This window comes from Pan troglodytes, chromosome 12 (assembly GCF_028858775.2).
Source record: "Pan troglodytes isolate AG18354 chromosome 12, NHGRI_mPanTro3-v2.0_pri, whole genome shotgun sequence".
Classification (NCBI taxonomy): Eukaryota; Metazoa; Chordata; class Mammalia; order Primates; family Hominidae; genus Pan; species Pan troglodytes.
The window spans coordinates 67,192,832-67,198,380 of record NC_072410.2 but is presented as its reverse complement, the minus strand read 5'-3'; the positions used below and the strand labels follow the sequence as shown (position 1 = coordinate 67,198,380).

Below are 5,549 nucleotides of genomic sequence, written 5' to 3'. Positions count from 1 at the left end.
AAATATACGGAATGCTTAGCAAATTTTCATGACATCCTTGTGCAAGGGCCTTGCTAATCTTCTCTGCATTGTTCCTATCTTATTTTATTTTATTTATTTATTTATTTTTGAGACAAGGTCTCACTTTGTCACCCAGGCTGGAGTGCAGTGGCACAATCTTGGCTCACTGCAACCTCTTCCTCCTGGCTTCAAGCGATTCTCCTGCCTCAGTCTCTTGAGTAGCTGGGATCACACGCACGCACCATGACACCTGGCTAATTTTTGTATTTTTAGCAGAGATGGGGTTTCACCATGTTGGCCAGTCTAATCTTGAACTCCTGACCTCAGGTGATCCACCCGCCTCGGCCTCCCAAAGTGCTGGGATTACAAGTGTGAGCCACGGCGCCCGGCCTAGAATTCATGTTCTTGACCACTATGCATATCTTACTAATAAAGATGAGGAAGCTAGCACAGTAGAAACCAATCTTACCCATATACAAGTGCAGTTTTCTAACTAGAGATGTTAAAGAATTAAATGTAATACATAAGTAGAAAATGCATAAAAAAGAATTAAACGTAAAACCTCAAATAATAAAAAAAAGGAGAAACTATAAGTGAATATTCAGTCAATCTCAGGCTGAGAGAAAACTCTGTGAGAACACAATGGTGCACTCCCCAGCTGCATCACTCACTTTAGGATATGTCCCCGACGTTAGCTGTGGCAGGAACCAGTTAAAAAAGGAAATTGGCACTGTGTGCATTTTTTTCTCAGGAATCAGTCCTGGCTTGTCTGACTGAACTCCCTTTGCATTGCCTTCTCTGTCAGAATGATCAATTTGAATTAGAGCTTTCTCTTTTTTATTGCCCTGTCTAAATTTGGCACCCTGTCCCTGGACTATTGGTCTTGGCATCACTGACCCAGAAACTCCATAGGAAACTGACCTGGTAATTATTCTCTTGGCTCCATTCACCACAGCCTCAGGCCCACTTCCAGGCCAGGGACTCAGGGCCCCCCATCTGCCTGAGGCAGCAGTATGTGGTCAAAAAAAGAATAGAAAACACACATCCAAGGAAACATAGGAAAAGATGGACAGGCTTGATTAAACGGTAAAGTGTAAAATGATTATTCTTCAAGATAACGTAAAATTCTATGATTCTATAGACACATATGTCCATGCATACATATGATAACTGACTTCTCAACTGCTAACATTTCTTGAGTACTATTTGCCCAATACTACTCATTTTTCTATAAATTTATATTTTGAAAAATGTCAAACTTACAGGAAACTTTAAAGAATAGTACAACGAGGCAAGGTGCAGTTGTTCACACCTGTAATCCCAGCACTTTGGGAGGCTGAGGCGGGAGGATCACTTGAGCTCACGTGTTTGAGACCAGCCTGGACAACAAAAGGAGACTGTCTCTACAAAAAATACAAAAATTAGCTGAGTGTGGTGGCGTACGCCTAGAGTCCCAGGTACTCGGGAGGCTGAGGTGGGAGGATTGCTTGAGCCCAGGAGGTTGAGGCTGCAGTGAGCCATCATTGTGCCACTGCACTTTAGCCTGGGCAACTGCAAGATCCTGTCTCAAAAAAAAAAAAAAACAAAGAAAAAGAATAGTACAATGGACACCTATATATTCTTCACCAAGATTCAGCAATCAAGAATTGACTTTTCCCATCAGATTTTAATATTTCTTGTTTCTACCCAAAAATTCATGTGTATTTTGCATCTTGTCACAGGCCATATTTCAGGGGTTCCATAACCACTCCTAGTTTGGTGTTTTTTAAGAAACACTCAAAAGGCTCAATATCAGGTTATATTCATGGCTAAGACTTATTACAGCAAAAAGTAGACAGCAAAAGTTGCAAAAAGAAGATAGGCATTGGGTAAAATCCAGAGAGGTCAGATACACGCTTTCAAGTTTTTTCCAACCAGAGCCACACAAGACAATCTTTCCTTCTAGCAGAATCTCTCTACCCAATGCAAGTCTCAGGGCCCAAGGCTTTTATGGAGGTCTGGTCACATAGGTACATTCTACTACATGACCATCCTTGGCAACTGAAACTCAGGACCCTAATAATGAAACCTGGCATGCATGATCAGTCTTGATGTTTGTGCAAAGCAATTCTGACAAGCTAGTAGGTCATGGTTCATTGCTCTAGGTGCATACAACAAAATCATCAACGTTAGCATAAAGAACCTTCCAAGGGCCACATACCTAGGGTTGACCAACAGTCAATCATGGGTCCAGGTTTCCTTGGAGATATGCAAGGACAGAGCAACCAGAATTGCTGTGTAAACTTCTCATATGATACCTTTGTTTGTTATGTTCCTGCCATTTGAATTGCCTTTTCCAGAAGCCTAGTTCAAGTTCCACATTCTCTCCAGCACCTGCCCAAGGCCCTTCCTGGAGCAGCTACTTCCTAAACATATGCTCAGTGAAGGAAACTTGAGTGATGTCTTCACAGACCTATTCAATCTGGGGATCTCTTCCTTTTCAGTGAATTTTCCCCTTATTTTATAATTTGTCATATAATGCCTAGGAATAGCTCTTGTGTTATTATCTGACATTGCCATTTAATTTTTCAAGTTTATATTTTCTCCTTAACCACATGCTAAACAACAATCATCTTTCAGTTCACTTTGTATATATTTTGCTGCTCCTAGAACAAAATATAACACACACTTAATAAATATTTACTGATATTTACTGATGCTAATTGATAACTGGTTCAAAAACTACCCTCCTACAACTTAGTCTTTAATTAATATATAAATAATAAAGAGTTGGGCATGGTGCCTCACACCTGTAATCCCAGCACTTTGGGAGGCTGAGGCGGGAGGATTGCTTGAGGCCAGGAGTTTGAGACCAGCCTGGGCAACATGGCGAAACCCTGTCTCTACGAAAAATACAACAATTAGCTGGGCATGGTGGTGGGCGCCTATAATCCCAGCTACTTGAGGGACTGAGGCAGGAGGATCACTTGAGCCTTGGCAGTCGAGGCTGCAGTGAGCTGAGATCATGCCACTGCACTCCAGCCTGGGTAACAAAGTGATAACCTGTCTCAAAAAAAAAAAAAAAAAAAAAAAAGTGATAAAGAAAATGAGGCTGTTTTAACCCAGCTAACATCTAGGTTTGACGATTGGGTGAGAGGAGTCATTGCAACAGTGGTGGTCTACTAAGTTGGTTTATTGCTGCAAGAGAAGCCTGTACATCACATACTTCTCCATGCTCAAGTCCCTTGCTTGGGCAGTTCTACAAGCCATCAGGAGAGCGCTTGCAACTAATTAGAATGGTGCCTCTCAAACTGTAGCATGCACTGGGAGCACCTGGAGGGCTTGTAGGACACAGATTTCTGGCCCAGCTTCCGGAATTTCTGATTCAGTAGGTCTGGGGTGGGACCAAATAACGTGCATTTTTAACAAGCTCCCAGGTGATACTGATTCTGCTGGTCCCATACCGTACTTCAAGTCGCAAGGTCCTAGTATATCATTCACACACTCAACAGTATATATTTTCAGTACTCTAAGTGCAATTCTTAGCAAGCAGCTAGACCATAGCAGAATTTTGACTTTATCACACACTGTTCCACCTTTATATGTCTTGTCTACTTACACACAGCCACTATTTTTCATATAAGAATAGTAATTTGTTTTTGCTATAATGACACCCCTCTTCAGAATATATTCAATGATGGAATTCCATGCCAGAAAATTGCTGTTTATCAATTATTATAACAGTTTCTGTTATAAAGACTTAAAATTTCAATGGATACCATCCGTTGATTTTAAAATCCACACTGCTATAAATTAGTCATCATAATATAATGGTCAAGTATCATATCACAATTTACTATTGTCTGGTAGTGTTCTTGAAACTTAACTTGTTCTCTTTGTTCCTCTTTGAAGCTTTTTTTTTTCTTTTTTCTTTTTTTTTTTTGAGACAGATCTCGCTCTTTTGCCCAGGACGAGAGTTAAGTGGCATGATCTCAGCTCGCCTGCAACCTCGCCCCCTGGGTTCAAGCGATTCTTCTGCCCGCCACCATGCCCATCTAATTTTTGTATTTTTAATAGAGACAGAGTTTCACCATGTTGGCCAGGCTGGTCTTGAACTCCTGACTTCAGGTGATCTGCCCGCCTCGGCCTCCCAAAGTGCTGGGATTACAGGCGTAAGCCACCATGCCCGGCCTCTTAAAAGCTTTTTAGTAACTGAGAGAAGTGGAAAAATCATGGTGTCCACATTGCATGTGGTCACTACTTGACCTGGCACTTTATATCTGACATACACTGTGTGGAGTGAGCTATTACCAGCAATCTGTTCATGCTACCCTCCAGTAGGCACAGCACATAGGATATGTTCCAACTAGGCCATAGGTCTCCTCAAGAGCTAAACACTACATATGGCATTTGTTGAATCATTTTACTGTCCACAAGACAGAAATATATTTATCAGGGGCCTCATTCACCTGGAAAATCTCTGAGCTTCTTACCTATAGGTGGTGATTAAATGGGTAAACAAACTGTTTTTCCTAGTCTCAAATTCACCCGATTATAATTAAGGAAATTCATTTTGGTTGCAACATTCACTGCTATAGCATATTGGCGGCTTTTTTTTAAATCAATGTTAGCCTACATTTGCTTATAAACATCTTCAGGTTTCCATTTTGGTGGTATTGCTTGAGGAAAAAATCCAGAAAATTCTGATGCCAGCTATTCTACATGGTTCCCTCTACTGAAAAATATAAAGTGGATGAAAGTTTATATACTACTAAATCTTAATACACAGAAAGCTTGAATATTTCTTGTTTTTCATAACATCCAATTTAACACACATAAGCCAAAGATCCCAAGTATAGAAAGGCAGGAAAAAGAGAACAGGAAGGGCAGAGGGGGCTGTGGCAACTACAGTTTTGGGCAGTTTGGTAACACCCCTTCTTCTGCTGCTGCTTTAATAAGGTATAACTCACAAATTTGAATTGTATATATTTAAGGTGTATGACTCGATGTTTTGATACATATGTGCACTGTGGAATAATCATCACAATCAAGCTAATTAATCATCACCTGACATAGTTATGTTTTTGTGTGTGTACATGATGAGAACACTTCAGATAAAATATATGGAATGCTTTGCACATTTTCATGACATCCTTGTGCAAGGGGCTTGCTAATTGTCTCTGCATTGTTTCTATTTTATTTATTTATTTCAGACAAGGTCTCACTTTGTCACCCAGGCTGGAGTGAAGTAGTGCAATCTTGGCTTACTGCAACCTCTTCCTCCTGGGTTCAAGTGATTCTTCTGCCTCAGTCTCCCGAGTAGCCGAGATCACAGGCGCACACCACCATGCCTAGCTAATTTTTGTATTTTTAGTAGAAACAGGGTTTCGCCATGTTGGCCAGGCTGGTCTCAAACTCCTAGCCTCAGGTGATCTACCTGTCTCAGCCTCCCAAAGTGCTGTGATTACAGTCGTGAGCCACCACACCTGGCCTGTTCCAATTTTAGTATATGAGCTTCCAAAGTCAGCACCTTACCCTTCTTCTCACAACAGTACTCACCAACCCACAAA

The 5,549-nt window shown here is 41.0% G+C and overlaps 1 non-coding gene and 1 pseudogene across 1 annotated transcript; both read right to left on the bottom strand.

The window, feature by feature from the left end:
* On the bottom strand, window positions 1-104 carry LOC112208219 (U6 spliceosomal RNA). The gene has a single exon (XR_002942643.1). It is a non-coding gene; the product is annotated as a U6 spliceosomal RNA (small nuclear RNA).
* Window positions 105-5,096: 4,992 nt separating this feature from the next.
* LOC112208225 (U6 spliceosomal RNA) lies at window positions 5,097-5,195 on the bottom strand (annotated as a pseudogene).
* Window positions 5,196-5,549: the final 354 nt, after the last annotated feature.